This window comes from Mytilus galloprovincialis, chromosome 6 (assembly GCF_965363235.1).
Source record: "Mytilus galloprovincialis chromosome 6, xbMytGall1.hap1.1, whole genome shotgun sequence".
Taxonomy (NCBI): domain Eukaryota; kingdom Metazoa; phylum Mollusca; class Bivalvia; order Mytilida; family Mytilidae; genus Mytilus; species Mytilus galloprovincialis.
Genome location: NC_134843.1, coordinates 74,691,177 through 74,716,499, shown reverse-complemented (window position 1 = coordinate 74,716,499; position 25,323 = coordinate 74,691,177). Strand labels below are relative to the sequence as shown.

The following is a 25,323-nucleotide window of genomic DNA, read 5'->3' as shown; positions in this document are numbered from 1 at the left end:
ATGTTTATCAATGATTTTGAAATTTTAAAAAGTTGTTACTTATGATCAAATGGAGTTTATTTTTGCCGGTGACCACCATTGCCGTCAAGGAAATATGGTCCTTGACTTTATGTTATTTCCGTGCGGTAGTTTAAGAACCGCTCAACACATACTCTCAAAATTCGACGCTTTTCATGTTTGCCAATATGGTACTTTATATATAAGAAAATGCATAGGGCAATTGCAGGTTAAACAAACTTTTCTATTTTGTGATGTTATACTATTGTTTCAGAAAAAGGGAGAAGGTTTAGTACCATTAAAACGTTTAATCCCGCTGCAAATGTTTGCACCTGTTTTCAGTTAGGAATCTGATGTACAGTAGTTGTCGGTTGTTTATGTAATTTATACGTGTTTCTCATTTCTCGTTTTTTATATAGATTAGACCGTTGGGTTTCCCGTTTAAATGGTTTTATACTTTTATCTTTGTAATTTTGGGGCCATTTATAGATTGTTGTTCGGTGTGAGCTAAGGTTCCGTGTTGAAGGCCGTACATTGACCTAAAAAGGTTTACTTTTATAAATTGTTATTTGAATGGAGAGTTGTCTCATTGGCACTCACACCACATCTTCCTATATATATTGACAGTGCCTTTATAATAAAAAAAAATGGTTGCTGTCAATTTGACACCTCATTCATTGTTTAAGATGTTCAAAATTTCCAAAAAACATGTTATTTACTCCCCGTTAAATGGAACTGCTTAGTCATAATCTATCAACTGTTGAGACAATAATCTTCATGAACAAAAAATAAGATTTCATTGTGAGATAGTTCAAGGTTTTTTTATGAGAAAAAAAATATTATCAAATATACAACATGGTTCTCTTCTTAATATCCGATCGCTATCAGAAGAAATCAGCTATTTCATATGAATACTTCTTCTGCGTTTTTAAAACGACTAAATGTTATGCTGCCAAATCTGAGCAAAACTTAAGACTAAACGGATTCAAAATTTTAACACGAAACTTCTCCTTGACATGATATTTCAATATTTTGGAATTTGACAAACTGTTTTCTATCATTAAAATTGATAACACAAATCAATTCGTGATCGAATTTACACCACACCTTGGATAAAAACGTTCTTCTATTTGCGGAGTTTTGTTTGTTCACTTTTTCGACATCATAGCCAAATGTTAATAATCTATAGTTATTTTTATTTTATTTGCTCAAAAGACTATGTTTAAAAAAGGACATATATAAACAAAACTATCGGAAATAAATATAATATTTTTATTTTTAGAATAAAAGACGTCACAATCTTTGGTAATCGTGTTCCTGAAATAACACATTTTGATTTATATTTATATTGTCATAATGGTTCAAGTAATGAACATCAATAAACGCACAAAAATCCTTTTTTAAACATACAGATGTAATGTGTATAGTTGATCAACGGGTATATGGCCTTGCTTGTAAGTATCTTCATTTACGGATGGAACATTCTTTTTTATGAATTAAAAGACTGTTTTAGCAGGTTTCAATAAACAAAGGGAAATCTCGATAAATGATTTCACGTTCTAGAATATATCACGTTTCTTTATTGACAGTTTTGATGCCATTACTCCCTGCGATTGGTTTTAGTTTTCTTGGATATTTGTTTGGTTTGTATTGAAAGGAATCAGGTCTGTCAACTGAATAATCCATAATTTTGTGACGAAATCGGTCAGCACGACACGAAGAACTACTGTCTATATATCTTAACTCGTTTGTATATTTAGTAAGTTGTTTGTTTTGGTTTGTGTTTCTCTGTGAAACAAATTTATCATTACACGGAGATGACTGCATTCCTGTTTCTGAATTCATGTGAGATTGACAACGGGAAGTTACAAATCCATCAGAATTATTAGGTCTTGCAAACGAACAAGAATAATCAGGTGACCTTTGTGGAAAATGTCCTTCATTAATTTTCCTGTGCATGTCAGCTTTTATTGTCGTTTCTTTAAAACCACCTGTCGCCCTTTTGATAGTATATATGTCAATATTTGTCACTTTGTCATCTGATGTTTCATGACTTATGTCAATTGGAATTCTAGACATTGGTTTCAATTTTTTGCCAGAGGTGTGAGGGCCCGTGGAATAAACTTCAGAAGATAAACAATTATTATGCATCGTCTTTCTATGTAAGCTATCCACTGGCTTTCTATGACTCGATATTTTTGATTTTGCGCTTTTCTCAATCGTTCGCCCAGAATCTAATCGGTTAAACATGTTTTTTGTTTTATTCTGATTATGACCATTTTTGTTTATTTGGTCTTCGTGAGATAAAGGGAAGATATCTCTAGAATTGTCGTAAAAGTATTCTACTATATCAATGTCTTCGAGGGCTGTATCCAAGTCAAATGGCTCGACACTCCCGCGCGGTTTAGATGTTGTTTTGATTTTGACGTCATTTGACAATAACTCATGATTACCATGAGAGGTCTTTGGACGCAAAGCACTACATTTTCTCATATCTTCATAATCTTGTTTGTAATGGTAGCCATCAGCAGCAGATGAACTGTCTGTCAATGGTCTTCGTTTACCAAGACCTGCAGTTTTTGGTCGTTCAGGAATTGTGTAAGTGGAAATCTCATCATTTGGTAAACCGCCACCGAATGCCATTTTCAGTGTATTTTTTGACAATACCAATGACGTCATTTTCTGGTTTGCAGATTTGTATTTGATCACTCAGCTTTTGGTGGCAAGAGTGGTGGTATAATCTATAATTGAAATAAAATATCAAGTTAACAAATCTAATTTTGATGCAGTGTTACAAAACGTGGTATCAAATAGATATTTATACGTAACTCTCCCCGTTTACTTCCTCAATACTAAATATTAAAGGTTAGTTTAAACTGTTCAAAGTTCATCGTTTTGTAATCCCGGTATGATCTTCATTGGTTCATGTTAAAATTTGTGTTACATTACATTTTATACCAGAAGATTTCATCAGATGATGAAATGATTAAACGTATACAAATCTATATATGTAACATTACAAAAATTCTAAACAAATAGTCCAACCAGACGATATGAATTGTGCCAACGATAAATTCCATTTCATTTAACAACATTGTGACCCTTATTAGAAAAAAGATCGACATATAGCATGAAGACTTTTGTTTCCATGGCAACATAATAAATATTTAGTAAACGTTTATGTTTTGCGACCAAGGTAACGGCCGCATCTTCTGTTTTCTTTAATTAATCAGGGATAACATTACTATAGTAGGAAAATGATTAGGCTATTTTTAATTCACTGTTGACCCAGGAGACCTGAAGATAAAAGTTGATAAATAGAGTACTACTAATCAAAATCAATTAATGTACTTATAATTCATGAGTTTAAAAAGTTATAGTATCCCGCGGTAATAAAATTGATTGAAAAATCAGATATAATTTGTTTTATAACAAAATGACACGACTAAAAAATGTGTGAAAAGAGATGAAGATATAAAGTGATTGTAAGTAGTAGAATAGCAATTAACACTATGGTCAAAAGAAAAATAACAAAATGATCGTTATCTTCCAGTAGCCAATACTTGGTTAAGACGGTACTAAATCAACTAATAATGCAGAAAGATATGATCAGCAAAGCAGTTCGACCGGGATGAAGGGCGAGCATTTCGACTGCTGAAAAAATAAGGGTAAGGTGAATAAGGGACAGAATAAATTTATCATATATAGATTCAGAAATGTAATCTTGTAAATAACAGCTCACATAACTCTAAAATGGGTTTTTAATGTGCAGACAGCGTAGAAGACATATTCAAATATGTTCGGAATGATAAGCTAAAGCTGTAACACTGATTAAACAAACCAAATTCCTGATCTAAAGTAATCAGACGGAACATACCATAGTAATTTGTCAGCGCACTTAATTTTGAAAGGACTAATGTGTTTTTTAATTATGAATTTTAGGACTATGTGAATAAAATTTTGAATTTTTGAAATACTAAAGGTTTTCTACATCAGCAATAGATTACCTTAGCTGTATTTGGCAAAATTTTTTATGAATTTTGGTCTTGAGTCTTTGGTAGACGAAACGCGCGTTTGGCGTAAATACAAAATTAAGTCCTGGTATCTATGATGAGTTTGTTTCAACTGAGGTGCCGGTTGTAAATTGCAGGATAAAACCCATTTTATATGTACATTTTTGGAAAATAAAAAATCTATATTGTCCGAAAATATACAAAATTATATTGTTATAACATTCCTTAAAAATCACAACATGATATGATTCTATTCCGCCTGTGTACATGGTAAAATTCTTCCCCGTTCGAGAATCAAAAGGAGCTAAGTTTTAGCTATTTACTCACATACGTATGTATGTATATCCGCATACTTAAGAAGTCATTAGGAAACTTAGGGATGATGGGATACTTAAAAATGTCCGTTAGTTTAAAGCTTCATTTCAGTTGAGACAAAAATTAAAACCGCACACCAAGTAAGAAAATATTAAAAAGGCTATTGATATAAAAAAAAAATGGTGTAGCCTAAACATAATAATCAGACAAGGTTCTGTTCAGTTTCGTCAAAGCTGCTGAATCTTATTGCATTTTACTCTAATTTAATCTAATATCGTACATTGTATATTGTTATTAGAGCCAACAGTAGTTTCGCAATGACGAATACCATAACTCAATTAAGATACAAATTTGAGATTACAAGAAATAGAATAGAGGCAATACTTGAGATCAACATTAACAAAACTACAGGGATGCCAGAGATAACAATTGTTATTTTATATCTTGATCAGTAGTTTACAGATACGAGTTATGGTTGGAGGTGTGTTTAACGAGTCGTACAAGTGAGATGTTTAGTGCTATAGAACCAGGTTCATTCCACCATTTTCTACAATTGAAAATGTCTGTACCAAGACAGGAATATGACAGTTGTTGTCCATTCGTTTGATGTGTTTGAGCTTTTGATTTTGCCATTTGATTAGGGACTTTCCGTTTTGAATTTTTCTCGGAGTTCAGTATTTTTGTTATTCAACTTTTCATCGCCGTGTGAATTACGCAATGATCAAATGAATATCCTGTATATATATGGTTTCCTTATTCAAATTTACCGTAGCTTTTCCTTATCAATTAACCTAATCAAGATGTATCATAAATGAATAAAAATGTATCGAAATAAAAAAAGTTGTATTGTTGTCAATGAGGTATCTGTCATCGTATTAAATATAGCATATTATTTTTTTACGTTTTGTTTTGGCTAGAAGACATACCTTAAAACTGTTTACTAACACGAAAAATTAAAAGATATTCAAGATGCAATCGTCGAAACAATTTTCAATTACTGTTTGCTGTTGCTTATTATCATCATCAGTTCGTTTTCAAACAGAGCAAATATATATACGAGTCTAAATTGAAAATTACCTTCAAACCTATGATTGCGTTGGATAAAAACAATTTTTATACGTGTGCATGTAAAACAAATTCCGTGGTAGAAGAGTCTAAATACAGCACAAATAACATTTTCCAAAAGACCAAAAAGGTGAAAAAGTATATTTAAACAAAACGCATTCGACTAACAGGTCGATGTTTTTAAACCCTGCTGACTGCCATTGGCGATTGGCAAATAAAATTGATCACGAGATGTGACAAAATGGATCTTAATATAAATTTGATACTAAACAGAAAACGATAAACTTGTGGCCAAGATGTTATGCCACAAACACAAGGTGGCAATATTTTTTTTGTACACCAGATCTAGATTTCGACAATGTATGTCTCTTCAGTGATGTTAGGGATCAAAACGGTATTTGGAAGGCCATTTAATTAATTACTCTCAATTTCAGATAGACTCTTGAATTCTAAGAGTCAATATAGGATGAACGGATCATATAAACCAGAGGGAAAATATTATACAAGCCCAAACGAAATAATATAAACGAGTCTAAATTGAAAACTAAGTTCAAACCTATGTTTGCGTTGGATAAAAACCGCAATTTTTATACGTGTGCATGTACAACAAATTTCGTTGTAGAAGGGTCTAAATACAGCACAAACAACATTTTCCAAAAGACCAAAAAGGTGAAAAAGTATATTTAAACAAAACGCATATATATATATAATATGTTGTCTTGCAAATGAAATTCAAAAACCAAGTCTGTTTATTTGTTGTGACAAAAATGTCAAAAATTGATTGATTTATTTGTTTAAATATTGCATGATTTACAATTTTAACTATTCTTTCACACTAAATGCAGAATATTTAGAACGAAATGTATCTTTAACTAGTGTTAATTATCACCTATGACCTTGCGCTTATGATAAAACCAAATTATTAAATACAAAAATAAATATTTTCAATAAATTAAACTTACTGAAGCTCCGTGCTTTATCCTCTGTTTTATTCATTTCTACAGTATGATTCTGAATTTATATTTAATATCTTATTGATTTTTATCTGTCGCCTACCTGTTCACTTCAGTAATTTGATTCTGCTTTGTTTTAACGCTTCCTCGAATTTACTATGGAATATTGATGAATTATACAATCCGTTTTATCTGTCAAATACTATTTTAAAAAAAGGCGTTTCCAAGGAAGCTTTATCTGACTATACTACGGTATAAAAATATGAGATGTGGAATGATTGCCACTGAGACACCTATCCAACAGAGTTCCAATTACTTGAAAATTAGCAATTATAGGATTTATAGGTCACCGTACGTTCTTTCCATTACTGACATACTTCGTTATATTGTTATTTTTTTTTTTTTTTTTTTGCAGTTAAATTGGATAAGAGAGTATTGGTAATTTATATGTCTCATGTGACACTGCATTTTGTTGAAATATGCAATTAAAATGCTCACTTAAAAGATAATTAATTAGTTGTACTAGCTTCCTTGTTCAAGTGGTTGGGAAAATACAATTAGGTTTGCTTCAAGGTTAAAATTCTAAGATCTGTTGATGTAATATTTGTTCAATACGATGAATAAATCAGTAAATAAACTAAAAAAAATAGATATCAGGACTAAATTTTATATATACGCCAGACGCGCGTTTCGTCTACAAAAGACTCAACAGTGACACCTACTGCGAGTACTCTCAGATATGTACGTAGCGTCTGTTTGTTGTTGGGATGTACAAGTACCCCTTCACGTCCATGTTTGTTTGTTGTATGCATTTCTATTTGTATTCATCTGATGAGTCAAGCCTATTTCAGCTGGTTTTTATATTTTGTTCTTATACTGTAACACCACTGTCCCAGGCTAGGGGATGGGAGTGATCCCGCTCACATGTTTTACCCCGTCACATTCTGTATGTATGTGCCTGTCCAAAGTCTGGAGTCTGTAATTTAGTGGTTGTCGTTTGTTGCTGTGTTACATATTTGTTTTCCTTCATTTGTTTATTTTTGAACATGCCATTTGGTCGCTTGCAATTGTGAAGTGTTGTCTCATTGGCAATCATACCACATCTTCTTTGTCATAAATAATTCAAATAAACTACATGACAATATTTGCATACAAATAAACAGAAAACGAAAAGATAAAACCGCATTGAAGCACTCTAAGGCCGGATATTATGAACTTTTCAGATGGACATATAGGATGATAAATCTAAAAATTAACGACGCCATATAATTGAACGAAAATTTTTATTAATGATATCCTATAGACAACATTATGACACAAATGTCATTTCATTTAATTTTGATGGCAATATAGCACAATAAGAATCACGATTGTATAAATATATAATGTCTCAGATATGCCTCACGTTTACTTATTGCACGTGTTCAAAGCATTATTTGAATAAAGAGAAAACAACTGTTTTCACATGTCATTATTTGATATGTTGCAATCCCATTTTATCAGTGTGGGTTCCCGGTAGAAGTTAAAAGCATCCAACCTCAACATCATTTTTAGTATGGTTCGTGTTGTTCAGATTTTAGTTCCCTGTTTCAATTTTATTTTGTATTTTGATAGTGTTTTGTGTTTTGTTTTGTTTACTTCTTTTCACTTTTTGTCGTTTCTTTTTGGCCGTGCACGGTATGGGGTGCCGGAGTGTTTTTCGCTGCATTGAAGACTTACTGGTTGCCTGGTGCTGTTTTCTGTTCTTTTATTTGGTTTGTTTGTCTCTTTAGCTCATTCCCCGTTTACATCCTTTATTCTATTTAGTGTGTTGTGTTTTGTTTTGAATACTTGTTTTGACTATTTGTCGTATCTTTTTGGCACTTGTATTGCCTGTACTTTTTCGAAAGTGATTTATGTTTGTCCATTTGCCCATTATCTTAATCCGATTGCATCATGCCAGACCCAATAAATCAAACAAGGTTAACAAGTGCTTGTAATTTAGCATGGAGCGTGGAAGTAGAAAAACAAAAAGGTATATAAAAAATGTCGAATCTCTCCTCTAAGTGTTTCCTTTTCAATATATGAACCGATCACAGTCTATAGAAATTATTTTTTTTAAATGTTTCCAAAGGACTTTTTTGCTGTTTTTAAGACATTTGCATTTTTATCATAGATGATTGCATATTGATACAAATTACTATTTCCGTTATGAGATCAATTATATTATCTGTTGAAACGTATTCTTAACTTGTCTAACTAATAACAAATTAACGTCTAGAGTAGAAATTACACTACTGTTTCGAATGATTGTCTTTCCATGACGTCGCCTTGCAAATTTCCATTTTTAAGACACGAAATAATTCAACCATAATCAGTAAGTTACGTAACGATAAACTCTGGAATAGCTCTTCAAATGACCTCTCAATGATTCATTGCAATCACCTACGATAGTAGAGGGGCATTATGTTTTCTGGTCTGTGCCTCCGTTCGTTCGTCCGTTCGTCCGTGCGTCCGTTCGTTCCACTCCAGGTTAAAGTTTTTGGTCAAGGTAGTTTTTGATGAAGTTGAAGTCCAATCCACTTGAAACTTAGTACACATGTTCCCCATGATATGATCTTTCTAATTTTTTGCCAAATTATAGTTTTGACCCTAATTTCATGGTCCACTGAACATAGAAAATGAAAGTGCAAAGTTCAGGTTAAAGTTTTTGGTCAAGGTAGTTTTTGGTGAAGTTAAAGTCACATCTACTTGAAACTTTGTACACATGTTCCCTATGATATAATCTTTCTAATTTTAATTCCAAATCAAAGTTTTGACTCCAATTTCACGGTCCACTGACATAGAAAATTATAGTGCGAGTGGGGCATCCGTGTACTATGGACACATTCTTGTTTTAAGTGAATAGAGAATATAACTTTTTTGAGAAGTAGCATCAAATTTTGTATTATTAAGACTGATAGTCCCGGTAACCAAATGTTTTTACACAACTCAACCGTTAGTATGTACGCATAAAATGAATGATAACCGTATCGATGCCTGAGAACACTCGATCAGATCCATGTTTACGACTTCCACACAATTTTTTAAATAAACACATTTGATTTCAAATGAAAAAATGCTATCTTAAATCAGATATGCTCTGCTAAAAAATATCTCATGGTACAAGTTCTATTCAAAATAATGTGTATGATTTACAAACAAACAAAACATTACAAAATGGGAAAGAATTACACGCGTCAATTAGATAAATCATTAAAAAAAATATTTATAAAATGCGTTAAACCTCAATATTTATCCAATACCAAAACGTTGTCAATTTCAAAATTAACTCAATAACACTTTTCTGGTTTATATAACATATGATGCCATTAAACACCTGTTTTAACAAATCTTTGTATCGAAATATATAGCGCATACATTTGGGAGCAACCTTTGATATCAATTTCTGACATCCTTTTCTGTCATAGTTGAATACAGTTTTAAACCGAAATTTATTTCATGCAAAAAACTGGTCACATTTATTGGGAAGAAAGAAAACTCTTTATATAATTGGCAATGACTCGGTGTATAAAACAAAAGGTAGGCGTTAGTTTATTTTAACGACTTTCAGGACAAGCCAGCGTCAAAGCATTGGTATTCTTTCAAAATTGAAAATTAAGATTCACAGGGGTTGACTGGGGGTATAGATATATTGTTATCTGGACTTCTTACGTTCAACACTGATGCCCATGCAAAAGGGAGTGTCAACTTGGCTGTTGTAAAATTTCACTTCAAAATGTTTAAATGTCAGTTTTGATTTCCAAAATTCCAAAATGAAACAATGGTGCCATTAAAATGGATAACCTCTTCTTAATAAAACTCACCAAAAATACTAGGCTTATAAGTATATATGCTAGACGTGCGTTTCGTCTACATAAGACTCATCAGTGACGTAATTATTTAAAGCAATCATGTTGCATTAACCAGTACAAATAATGGTGTGGGTAAATTTACTCTCATCATACTTACGTCCTCAATGGTATCTTATTACTTGTACGAAGTATCTATTTTCAATCTATTCATAGTTTGGTCTCAAACCTAGTTGAACCGAGAAAAAAAATCAAATGAAAATTCCAATGCATGTTTTAAAGTTCTAGACGATACGTATGCGTATGACGTAGCACTTTTCACATTAAACACGGAATAGCTTTGCTTTAAAATGTGCTATGTCATTTGCTTTCGTGCCATTTCAAATAAAAACACCTCCTTTTTTAGTGAGTCTGTTTACAGGAAACATGTGTTATTACAAAATATCTAACAAAGAATAAAACTGATACATAATCAATCGTATTGATTATTAATCCGCAATGATTTGTTTATTATGTATCGAAACGTGCATTTGTATTATGAGTATGATGCAAAAAAACTGGGGAAATCACACAGATTATATAATGTGTAAACCAACTATTAAATATTTAATATATATTCAACAGCAAAAGGTAAAAGGCCTCATATTAATGATTGTGGTTACTATTGTCTTTAAGTCCTGCATAAAAAATCATCTTGAACAGCAATATGACGAACGAGTTGCACTTTGAAACATTTGTGTTGACTGAATTCAACTCACTCAAAATATAATGAATTACATTTTTAACATTTGTAACCCATCTTTTGAAAATACATTTTTTTTAGATCCGATTTATGTAATAAATAATAAAGCATGGCATAAAATTGTGCTCCATAACAAACATAATGTTTCTGAGGAAATATAATTCCTTTAATTTGAACTGTTAGTTACTCAAAATTCGAAACGCGTACCTGACTGTTTCATTTTCAAAAGGACAATTGCAAAATTATGAAAAATGACACTAGACCAAAAAACTCACTCATTTATATCTGTCATTTTTATTAAGAGTACGATTGGACGAATTCCCTATCCAGTAAACATAATAATAATGAGTTTCGAAACCTTTGTCTATAATACTACCAAGTAATATTAGAACCTAAGTAAAGCAAAAAATGGGAAATAACTCATAAAAATTGTTGCTGGATAGCTTCGGTCAAAATTTGACAAATCATACTGAGGATACAATGAAAAATTAAAAATTAAACAATTTCGTCGATGTATTGTACCCTTATAACTTGATATCCACAATCGCTTTTCAAAAACAAAACATAAGAAAGCAATGAAAACATTACACTCTATACTTATTAATTCTAGTCTTTATACTTGGTATAAAATATGTTAAAAAAAACTTAAGTAGGAACTGAAAAAAAAGATATCGTTCATTGTTTCCATTAAGGTATTAAAATATTTTGGAGACCTTAGTTGACATTTACCAACACCCCTTTGTTGTAATAAAACAGAAACCAATGAGAAAAGTATAATTAAGGTGGTACCCAACACTTTCACTAAAATTAATTTGGCTCGTTTATTTTTCATAAAATTTTGTCAAAGTATTTATTTTGACCCTTTTAGGGACGGTGCAATATTTATCAAGCAAAGGGGACCGGTGCAAATCGCAAAACCTGTTTGGAAAAAAGTATTGTCCCATGCTGATGTGATAGGAAAAAAAGTTATGTCCCATGTCCTCTATTCATTAAAAAAGTATCTGTCCCATGAATATCATGAATATATTGAGTGAATAAAAACACAATCTGTACCTTAAATAACGTAAAGCAACAATATTTATTGTGATATAAATGTTTTCGACAATCATTTTAATATTCTCACTAGTCTTGACCTTCAAATTTAGTTTTGACTGGTGTAAATCAGCCCATCTAACTACATTAAATATTGATCTTACAAAATTCAAGCTTATTAGGTAGTTTGATTTATTGCTGTGAAATGAAAGAATTTAATTTTACAATAGGTAAAAATGAAAATTATTTATATATAAATTCAGATAGTCATCTTTAATTTTTTTTATAACTTTTTTCAAATCAACTTGGATTTTCATCAAACTATGCAGCTATCTTAGATATATATTAAGCTTACTGAATCCCATGTCATTTAGTTTTTTGTTATATTGCTGTAAAATTTAAGAATTAAAGTAATCTTGGTAAAAAAAAAAGCTAGGATTTGCAATTAAGATAGGTATCTTTGATTTTTTTAATAACTTTTTCAAATCAACTTGGATTTGCATCAAACTATGCAGCTATCTTAGAGATATATCAAGCTTACTGAATCTTAGGTCATTTTGTTTTTTGTTGTATTGCTGTCAAATTTAAGAATTTGATAAATCTAGGTAAAAAAAGCTAGAATTTGCAGTTCGAACAAAATAGAGATAGTACACTTTACAATTTAATTGTTAAATTTGACAGCAATTCAACAAAAAACAAAATGACCTGGGATTCAGAAAGCTTAATATATATCTAAGATAGCTGCTTAGTTTGGTGATAATCCAAGTTGATTTGAAAAAGTAATTAAAAAAATTAAAGTGTACTATCTGTATTTTGTTAGAACTGCAAATTCTACCTTTTTTACCTAGATTAATTTATTGTTAAAGAAGTAGGTCTGGTAAGGACCGATTTTGGCCTCAAATTTCAGGTTCATCTGACGAAAGATTTTGACCACTTTTTAAACACTTAAGTGTCTATTTCATTTGATTCAATTAGTTTATGTGAAAGATTTTAATTAATTTAGTCATTAAAAACGATCCGATTCAAGCTAAAATATGAAAAATCTACCAAATATGCCGAAAAATGTCACTTTTCAGATGGATTTTGTCAAAAATGAAAGTGTCCGCATCCGTGTTCATCCTCGACCTTTGTATATATTATGTATTATCATCAAATACAACTTACATTTCAATATTAAGGATGAACACGAATGCGGCCACTTTCATTTTACACGGAAACCGTCTAAAGTTTAAATAAAATGATTTCAGTAGTTTAGCATGACTTAATGGTGCTAGTACCCGATATATGTGCATTGTTTTATCAAAAACAGCCCATATTTATGTAGCAAAAGCATTCTACTGTCCAATAAATAACTAAAAGTTTATATTTTAACAATTTTGTAAAACTGCTATAATTTTGGGCCAAAAAAAGGTCTTACTGGAACTACTCCTTTGACAGCAATACAACAAAAAACAAAATGACCTGGGATTCAGTAAGCTTAATATATATCAAAGATAGTGCATAGTTTGATGAAAATCCAAGTTGATTTGAAAAGTTATTAAAATAATTAGAGTGTACTATCTCTATTTTGTTCGAAATGCAAATTCTAGCTTTTTTACCTAGATTAATTTAATTCTTGAATTTGACAGCAATACAACAAAAAACTAAATGACATGGGATTCAGTAAGCTTAATATATATCTAAGATAGCTGCATAGTTTGATGAAAATCCAAGTTGATTTGAAAAAGTTATAAAAAAAATTAAAGATGCCTATCTGAATTTATATATTAATTTTTTTTTTTTTTTGCCTATTGTAAAATTAAATTCTTTCATTTCACAGCAATAAATCAAACTACCTAATAAGCTTGAATTTTGTAAGATCAATATTTAATTTAGTTAGATGGGCTGATTTACACCAGTCAAAACTAAAATTGTTTATCATATTCTGTTTCTGTTTGAATGTTTCTTGTGTGTATTTTTTGGCTAATTAAAAGAAAATGTTTACTACTTAAGCTTTTGAAAAAAGTGTATGTCCCATGCATTAAGATGATGAAAAATCATCAGGTCCCACTACTTTGCACGTTGAAAAAAGTACATGTCCCCTTACCATTTGCACCGGTCCCCCCTGCTTGATAAATAATGCACCGTTCCTTACAGAAATATAAAAAATTCAAAAATTTTGAACCAACCATTTTGTCAGAAATATTACACTGGTTATATAGTAGTTTGACAAACACCAATTTTGATCATTAAGAAGCTGAATATATTCCTTTTACAACACAACGTCATTAAAATGTTTCGCTGACTTTACAGAGCTATCTCCCTGTAGTATTAGGTACCACCTTAAAATACCTAACGTCAAATTAAAAAAGGGGAAGTCTTTAAAAACTGGCCAATCAAACGTTATTAAACAATAGAAGTAATAAGTAAAAATATGGACGATAGCTAGCTAAAACGAGGCTTATAAACTACGTGTAGAACTTGATTAATAGAGTCTTCTGTATTGTCTACATTTTTATATAATAACTGGTTTCAATCAAACTTCACTTTTTATTTTTATAACTGATTGCCATGGTAACCAGCGCATAAAAAAAATTAATGGTCATATCAGCTTTGGAATACAATGAAGGAATTAAAGAAACCATGAATAAATACAAGTCATATTAGAAAATTATAAAGAATAAACCTTAGCAATACACTGATTCTAATGAATTTATCATACATATTTAAGATACATGACAAAAAATTGCTGATCTACGTGTACCGTAGATAAAGCTAAAAATAAACGCATACGCGACTTAAACATGCTTTATTTCATATAGACTTATAAGGTAAAAATGGCCATAGTGTCACAGAAGTATTGGTTCATATCTCGCTTAGGTGAGGACAAAAATCACAAATTTTCAAATCTTGTATTGTTGGTCTAAGTTGATAAATATGCATGTGGAAAGTGAAAAAGAAATAGTTTTGTCGACCTTTTCTTACAAAGATTTAATACTGAGGTCAAAAGAGATATTATGATGAAAACTGAAAAAATTCTTCTGCATTTCAAACGGATTTAGGCGTGTGAAAACACATACCGTAAGGTTCAATGCACTATATATTTGATTTAGATAATAATTTTAACAAACATTTAATCTTGAAAAAAACAACAGATAAATAAGTATTTATTATTTATTTTCTTTGTCGAATGTGTATGAAATTATTGCAACTTGAAGATGAGCGAGCAAAATTGAGCAATATCCGTTTAAAACTAAACCGTCAATACTATTTTTTTTGTAATCAACGACCATAACTCTGGAACAACAAAAGTGTCATATACTAAAAGAAATTTCTGCCAATGACTTTCCATACATGTTACAATCAATTCGGTTCTGTGGTTATTTAACTATCATTCGGACAGACAGACAGACGTTTGAACGTACGTGTTAATCATCTCTTGTTCTTAACGGTCAGCATTTAACAGACCAAAAAATGTTATATAGACTGAACTTCTCTAGCAAATCTCATTATGTTGACCGAAGACAATATGTACAGCTCTAAAACATATGTAAATGTAAATTATCTAAGAACTTCTGACGGACTAGAAGCTTACAACAACGCAAGGCCTTTTTGTCACTCTCTACTTGGGTCAATATATCAGTATGTATCATGTAGTAATCCAACCTTATAACACGGAAAATATTGCAAAATATCGGATAAAACAATATAACTGTCATTATTATACAAAACATTATGAAAATTTCCTTACCATGTTTTTCAAATGAACTAAGTATCCTTTTCAATGTCAACTTCTCTGTTACACGGATATATAATATTTCACGTTACATTACACGGTATTGATTTGAGATGCGTATGCTGTCTTCCTCTTCATTTCTATATATATATGTTGCTGGGTTATAAATATTACCTTTATAGAAAAAAATGTTCGATGCTTAATTAAAAAGATTGTGTTGATAAATATAGTTCTTTTATATTTGTTTTAATTTGTTTCGGGTCGAATGGACACAAAAATAGAAGTTACTTGTAATTAGTATGAATATATTTATATAAATATGCTGTGAACGAGATGTACTTTTGTGAAGAATTTTTTCACAAGTTATCAGTACTTACAAACCTTTCGGTTTTGGTTTGTTACCTGCATTAGTTTTTTTTTTTCTAAATCGATTTATGACCTTTGACATCGAAATACTATTGCCTTTATTTAGTCAACACATTGTTATTAATGAGATCATAGCTGTCATATGTGCATGACTATATATTAAAGTCTTATACTTAATACTATTGCCTTTATTTAATCAACACATTGTTATTATTGAGATCATAGCTGTCATATGTGCATGACTATATATTAAAGTCTTATACTTAATACTATTGCCTTTATTTAATCAACACATTGTTATTATTGAGATCATAGCTGTCATATGTGCATGACTATATATTAAAGTCTTATACTTAATACTATTGCCTTTATTTATTCAACACATTGTTATTAATGAGATCATAGCTGTCATATGTGCATGACTATATATTAAAGTCATATACTTAATACTGATATTAAGTTTTTATGAGATTTTTTTTTTTGGTAAACAACGTATTTAGCATAAGCGGGAAACAAATAGGAACGCTAGGAAATCATATCAATCATATCTTAATTATATTCTTTTTACCAGCTTTTTTACTCAAACAAACAGTACTGATTGTAAGTGACAAAGATACCAAATGAAATTCAAATTTATTTGTCAAAAAAAGACAGCCTCGAAATAACGGGGGTTGATTTCAGATGCATCAAAATGTTAGGCAGATCCTGCTCCACATTTGGGATGTAAGTTGATGTTTATGTATATGTTATAATTAATAACAAAACAAAACATACATAAATTTTGAGACCGAACACGAATGCTGCCACTTCCTTTTTAAACAAAAACGATATAAAAAGTGACGTTTTGTGAAATATTAGATAGATTTTCATATTGACGCTTGAAATAAAGCGTCTTTAATAACCAAATTAGTTCAAATCTTTTACATGAACTAATTGAATAAAATGCCTTTTATCAGTTGTACTTCAAATTAAGGCCAAAATTAGCCCTTGTCGGACATTTTTCTTTGGTAGTCAAAAAAGGGAACACCATATACCGGTGTTCAAAAGTTATGAATAGATTGAGAGAAAAACAATCCAGAGTATAGCTATCACTTGGTGAAAGAAGGTTTGTGTTAAATGAGAATAATTTGCAAGCACAAAAAAATCATTACAGCTCTTATATTATATACAAATGACACATAAATACTTAAATCTAGATGTTTATCATTTGCTAAATAAGCACAACACAACATATTCAAGATGGTATTAATATAAAGCAAGATGTCAAGGACAATGAATATTCTAGAGCTTTCATTTGATATCTTTAAAAAAAACATTGCATTGTGTAAATGCGATCAATTATAACCCTAATAAAAAGACATTATCAAGATGATACATGGGTGACTGTTCACGCAAATAAAATGCACCTTAAGGATGAGGCAATATTAATTTGATATGGATATGAACCCTTCGTTCAAATTTCGAAGCTTTGTTGTGGTTAAGCTTTCGGGAACGGTATAGGTAGAACAAATTGTATAGTAATAAATGCACAAAATACTTATCTTGGGCGGTAAAGTAATCGAAAAGAGGTCTATTAGGAAAAAAGAAAGTCTAACAAGTTGATCTGAGAAAAATAGAAAATGTTTTATTTTCCACTCTTTCTGTTGATTGACAACGTTTGATTTTGTTTTTATTCTCTCTCTCTCTCTCTCTTTGAATCTTCCTTGGAGTTTTTAATTGTCTCTCTCTCTCTCTCTCTCTCTCTCTCTCTCTCTCTCTCTCTCTCTTTGAATCTTCCTTGGAGTTTTTATATTTTTATCACTTCTATTTTTATAGTTTTTATTAAATGATATAAATCTTATTTGCTATTTCACTTTATGTATATTATATTAACGAGTAAAAACATAACGAATTTTGATATTAGTTATCTTTTTGCACCTTTTCTTGTTGACAAAGTAACTTTTTCTGTATCTATATATCAGTTTTTGGTTGAAGGAGACAAAATCACCCGTTGTATTGTTAATTATGTTTGATTTATAATTGTGGTGCCCCTAATTTTCTTTAAATAGAAATGGAACGAAGTATATGGAATGTCTGTTCAACCAATGTCTGGAGAACCAAAATCAATGAATCATCGTTTTCTGTTTAGAATTTTAAAATGTCGCTAATATGATAAATATGCCTCTGTGTTGGACTAATTTTATGTCGATCTTTCTAAAAATTCATCATAGATACCAGGGGTGAATCATTGTGTGTAAGACAAGTAGTAACCAAGTAAAACAAGTTTGAAATGCTGAAACACTTTTGATCCAGTAGCAAATAAGTAAAACTTGCTCATTCAGGTTAGGACATAGCAATAACGAAAAGGACTCTGTAAATGATAATTTCAACGATACCGAACATCCTGATGTGACAGGTGTTGACTTTTGGGAATATCTAAGACTGTGCAAGGAATATTTGCGCCAATCCAGATTAAACAAATCTGAGTTTTTGCTGGTAACAGATATTGTAAAAATTCTTTCAACAACATATGGCCATGATACATGTCACCAATATCACCTCAGAAGTGCACTTTAAACGATCAAATTTTGACTTCACATGGGAAAATTCAATATTCCCCTACGATATAACCATTGGAAAAATTGGAGTTCTCATAGGAAATCGTATTTCCTACGGGAAATTTGAAGTTCCCATGGAAAAATACGTTGCCATGGAAATAATTCTAAAAGAGTTGTTCTCATAGGAAACTTTAGTACAAATATTTCGGATTAAAGATTGTTCCTATTGAATCTTATTTTCTTTCTATGGAAAGATATAAGAGATATATAATTAGCATAAAACATCTTCCTTTATGTCTTTAAATATCTAAAGTTCTTTTCCGTTTCGTTGCTATTTTATTCTATTAGTTTAATCATGTTTGTCGTAACAGGAGGACTTTTTTGATAAATTTAAAAGATAAAAAGACCAACTACTTACATTTACAGGTTATTGTGAACAAATTAAGATTAAATGTTAAAAATCTGATGCAAGAACATAATAGCATCTCATATAACTTTTTATATGTTTTTCGACCAAAATAGAATAAAAACGCGTTTTTGAAAATAAGTATTTTGCAATATTGTTTGTTCCCATCTCTAAAGATTTTTTTTATTGAATACTGTTTACTCTGTTGCAAAAATCTGATGTATTTACATTTTTTTAAATATTTATTCGAAGAACATTTTCATGTTTCATCTAATGACAAAATTCCTTAAATGTATAGAGAACATTATATATTTTTCATCAAAACAGTATATGATAAAAATTAGATGCAATTCAGTCTTATAGAACATTCAGCCCGTAACAGAGAAGTGATCGAATTGATGTTTCTTTACCGTCAAAATTAGCTACGTTATTGACAAACTTAATTGAGTAGCGACCGAAATATTGGTACTTTAACGTTAAAAAGATTGACAATGCTGACAAACTTTCATGTGTCTATAATCAAGTTTAATACCGATAATATTGAAAATAATTCTAATAATATGAAACAAAATATGTCCATGCACCATTTCGATTGGGCGAAAAGTAGTCATTTCTTCAAAGTCAGAACAGAAAAAAAAAGATTTATGGAAGGACGTCTTGATATTATTATTGCAATGATATTGGCCACCCATATTATATTTTTTTTTATATTCTGACAAAGTATTTTTTTCTGAATTCTATTTTTTGTTTTTCTTTATTTTGTATAGTTTTGTTTGTCCCTTATAAAATAAAGCACATCTATATATATTTGAATAATTATAAAAACCTGTATACAATTTGCCAATTTTGTCAAATGTGTCTTATAAAAACAATATAATGAAGAACTAAATTCTAAAATTAAAAAAAAAAAAAAATTATACTAAAACTACAAATATATTTTAGTTAGTTTTAGTTATTTTCGGAACGTTAAAAATATGTTTTCGTAAAATTATGTTTACCACTAAACAACGAATATTAATCGTATTATATACACATATTACCACATATCATCTTCTTTGTGAATCATATCCCACGTTACTCTCGTATATTTTTCTGGTCAACTGGCTTGCTTTCTCCGAAAGTTTGTTTTACAAGTCTCCCTTGTATAATTATAACTAATGTATGAGATGTTTAACTAGCCGTATAATTACAAACCTTGTAAACATCCGGCTCCGGTAATTATGAAACCACCTTTAAAACTATTACATGCATTTCAAATATAACAATGAATAAGTAAAGTATTTTTAAGAGTTGATGCATCTATAACGCCCATTGTTTGTTTTGGTAACAGATGGAGAAAAAATTCGAAACCTTTCCTGTCTTCATATTTTGGTATGGAAAAACCCCAATTTTACATCTTTTTAGTGATGAAATCGGATGTGCAGTCGTGAATGCATCCATTTAATATCGTTTTAATATTTGAATATATGAATATTAAATATGTATTAAAATGTTACATAAATTCAGAACAATAATTCATTTTTCAATTTTTTATAAACAAAATACTTTTATTACTTATCCTTGAAGGGGTTTTGCTTTATGCAGTCGTGAATGCATCCATTTAATATCGTTTTAATATTTGAATATATGAATATTAAATATGTATTAAATGTTACATAAATTCAAAACAATAATTCATTTTTCAATTTTTTATAAACAAAATATTTTTATTACTGATCCTTGGAGGGGTTTTACTTTTGATCTTATTACTTTTGTTTTATTCCGCCTAATATTTAGTTTTTGGCTTTCAAATGTTTTCTTTTCGAGCATTAGAGAAGTTACATCAATTGTCGAACTGGGCAACTGTTGTACAAACATTGAAACAGTAGATGTGAAAAGCGATTTTATTTTATGTTATTTTAATCCCATATCTTCTAAAAATAAGGAGTAGTTCAAATAAGTTTAAATATTTACATGTATCCCACTATAACACAATGCACCATAACAACCATTATAGTAGGACTATTAATAATAATCAACAATAAACATTTTTTATTTTTACTTATCGAAAGATATTTAAAGATATACGCCCCAGACCATCCTTTTCCGTCTACGCGCTTGACTGTTGTCAAAATACAAACAATAACAATGTTGTCAAAACAATACACTTACAACGAAGAAACTACAAGGTATATCATAGATTTAATTTAAAAATATAATTCATTAACGAATTTTGAACTGATTTACTTCAACATTCTTATGTTAAATGATTCGTGAACGCTTTGCCTGACGATGGAATGCGGTTGACTTTTTTGTCCTTGCGTGAAAACAATGTTCATCATTTTATCGTAGTCTACTAATTTGAAAGAAAAATATTTATTTTTTTTAAAGCTTAAGAAAATTGAAGCACAGCGTTTCAGAAAACAAACTCAAACAAAATCGTTCTATTCATTTGGAAGCAAATATGGATTACGAAAAATAATTCAAAGTTAAGAAAATCGAATTTTAAAAATCCGGCCGTTAGCAAACTAAGACAACATTTTACATTGGATACAAACTTTAAATGCAATTCTCGAAAAGATTTTGAAAATTATCTGGTCCGATCGAAACATACCGCTCCCTTCCCAAGGAATGAACGTGGTTTCAATGTGTAGAATGTATACACAGTGACACGTGTATTGAAAGAACAACATTCTCTGCATGTTAAAGATCTCTGCCACAAAAATATGAGATATCTTCACCCTGAACAAATCATTTTACGCAACACACCTACTAGAAGAATTAAGTTGTTCTCCTGAAATGTTCATTAATATTGGCCGCGTTGAACAAATGACTATCACTAATAACTGTTATGCTAGTTAAAATCGATCGTTCAAGAATAGTTCGACTTTTAATATCATTCTCTTCAAGCCTATTTATTACGTGTGTTTACATTTAGTCCACCATTTTCTACATCAGAAAACGCCTATACCAAGTCAGGAATTCGACGGTTGTTATCCATTCGTTTGATGTGTTTGAGCTTTTAGTTTTGCCATTTGTTTATGACCTTTTCGTTTTGAATTTTCTTTGGAGCTCGATATTTTTGTTATTTTACTTTTAATTTTCCGATTTTTCACCTAATTTTCAAAATTTAGAAACATCAGACCAAGTCTTTTCGTATGTAATCATTACAAATCATATTTTAAAACGCGAGCTGTTGTTTTTCTTGTTACCTTAACAGCTATGAGTTTGACTGTCTTCTATGATATCTTTCGCCCCCTCTTTTTTGACACAATAACACAATAAATCTGAGGAAACACCATTAACAGAGAAGGATATTTAGTGTAAAGTATTGATACCAACGTATCAATCAAATGAAGTAAAGCATGACCCAGTCAAGAGATTTGGATTCACGCCAGTTGGCATTCGTGCAATAAACGACGACTATAGTAATATTTGCTCTGATATTGGTACTCACAACCAAAATATATGGGTGATAATTGAGGTGTGCTTACAGATTTGCAACCATTAATTGGATATTTGGTGGTCGCAGGTTGATATTAATGGCGACGCATACCAATTCTTTTTTAAGCTCATGGGATTATCAGGATAAACCAGTCCTTGATATAGCAAGTCAGGAATATGACAGTTGTTATCCATTCGTTGTATGTTGCCATTTGCTTTTTTTTATAAGGGCCTGCCGTTTCGAATTTTCTTCGGATTTCGGTATTTTTTATTTTACTTTTGATTGATTCTGTGAGCAAATCACTGGACTTTTTTTTATCTTGTAGCTATAGTTGGATCAACAATTATAAATTTTATTCCCATACGCTTTAAACTCCTTTTGTTACAATCTGCTACAGTAGGAATATCAAATATATTTTAAAAGTTTATAACTTATTCATTACCCCTTAGATTATTATATATTTTTACCGAGAAGAAATAAAAAGCGTATACTACTGCATTACAAAAAAAGCAAATGCAGATTATATCAAAATTTACTTTTGAACTTTGTAATATGTTCTTTTAAATACATATTACTTATTATCCGTGAATCGAAAATTGTATTTTGATAAATATCTTAATATGGCTTCTATTTCAATAAAAAAGAAAAATAACTAAAACTTTTAGAGGTAACACAACAAAACAAAAACAAAATAGACAGGTGTCCATGCACTATGCTAAATTCAAAATTGTCCAGAGTTTCTGATTCAAACAGAAACAATAAGAGGTATGTCGTCAGCACAAAATTCTTAAATATAGCAAATTTAGGCATTGCTTTGTTTTCTATATATGCGTCTGCATACTTATAAAACCAAGGAGACGTATTTTGATTAAATCTTTACATAAGAGACGTGGATGTAAAGAAATATCAGCTATGAAACAATGGAACAGATATGCGCCAACAAATAAACCATCCCAATACAAAACTTGTACAAAAAGCATATCATCAATTCGAACAATTCGATGATAATTTTATAAAAAGTGAAAATGAAAACTTCCAAAACGAAAATTGTGAATTTAGGGACAGGATGTGACATGCAAACAAGCTCGATGAGAGTCAAATTGATATTTCGCGGCATTCCTAATATGTTTCTTTATTCAAACAACTGGAAAGAAAAACTAAAAACATTTTTTTTTTTTTATCCAATGACTTTAGAATCACAGAAAACATTCCGTTCCGCCTAGTTCATAGAATGAAACCGCTCCACATAAAAGGTCACAGGGAAATTGTCGCCGCTATAGAAAGAACCGCGAGAAAGTGTTGGTGATTGCGAAATAAAAATTGAAAAATTTGATAACTTATAAATATGACGCAAACTTTGTTCAAGCAAAAATAATTTTGAAATCCAAGATGAGACAAACAGGAACGGTCGCAAAGTAATGAATGATTCGGCAAACAGCTGTAGACATGCAACAGAAATTCGTTGTCATTTAGGCTGTAAGAACAGGGTTTGATGTACGTACTTGATATTAAGGTATATTCCAAAAAATAACAAAACAATTGACCACATATTTAGATAACATTTATCATTAGGCTCATTTGTTTTTAATGTTGGAGCTAACGTCATATAGCAGTCCTGTATATGATGGAGTACTAGTATTGAAAAACTGACATGACCAAATAAACGTCCCCACACGTATTGTTTTATCAAACCAAACATGTCCATTGTCAATATAAGTTTTAGGGTACCCTTCATTACACAGAATACAAACCATTAAGGTTACACTACAAACTGAATCTATAGATATAGTGTTAAATAACCTTAAATGATATTGCATAACCAAGTTGTAAAAATAAGCTCAAACATTTCAATGGGTTTGTTTCTTAAAAAATTTGCAATGATCATTTATGTTGCCGAAAGTAAAATCACAAAAACATATGAATTCTGAGGAAAATTCATAACGGAAAGTCCATAGTCAAATGACAAAAGCTCGAACACACCAGACGAATGGACAACAACTGTCATATTACTAACTTTGTGCCGGCATTTTCTTATGTTGAAAATGGTGGATTAAACCTAGTTTTAAAACTAGCTAAACCTCTCACTTGTATGTTTTATATTTAATTTTAAGTGCTTCGTGAATTAACCAAAATTATTTGACATGTTAAATTACAGCAGAGAGACAACATAAATATTCTGCTATGCATTTACAATATGTATAGTTATTTTCATACCAAATTACATCTGATTTTCAACTATATTTACTCCAAATGACATTCAAGTAAATGATGTTGGTTGCATAAATATCTTTATTGTCATTATTTCACATTATATGATTTTAATGCATTATTATTATCACTACAAAAGTATATGAAAACAGAATATTTATGATATCATTCATCAATAAATTGTTACCCATCATTAAAATAATTGATTTCCTGTTTTCAGCTGCAGAAATGACAATTATCACATAATTTTTGTCAGAATCGAATAGCATTTAAGATAGAAAATTGCAATAAATACCTGCCTTCAGAGAATATTTATTTCTATAACGAAACATAACCCTTTCATCACGATTTAGTTATAGAAACGACGCAAAGAAATATGTTCCTGGGCATGTGGTTATTAAAATAATGCATTTCATGATAATTAAAGTGTCGGACCTGATAACTTAATTAAATCTATTCTGTCCTAAATTATTCTTAAAACAACAGAAAAACCTTCGAGGTCGGTTGTATGAAATAGGTTTAAATAACATAGAAGCATTTTTTTTTCACTAACCGAAAGGTAGTTCGGGTAACCATAGGTATGCTTCTGAAGGGTCGTCAGTTAAAGTGTGCAGACTGTACACGTATGCAGCCAGAATCAATGTTCAGTCAAATGCGATCAGGCAAGAATTCTGCTTTCATTTGTTTCAAAATTTCTCTTGTCAGTATCTTTTTGGGGGG

General features: G+C 30.5%; 1 long non-coding RNA gene across 1 annotated transcript; it reads right to left on the bottom strand.

The window, feature by feature from the left end:
• Positions 1–1,246: 1,246 nt before the first annotated feature.
• LOC143080321 (uncharacterized) lies at positions 1,247–20,277 on the bottom strand. Its single transcript, XR_012979695.1, has 2 exons — positions 20,012–20,277; positions 1,247–2,738 (listed from the first exon to the last, which is right to left on the bottom strand). It is a non-coding gene; the product is annotated as an uncharacterized LOC143080321 (long non-coding RNA).
• Positions 20,278–25,323: the final 5,046 nt, after the last annotated feature.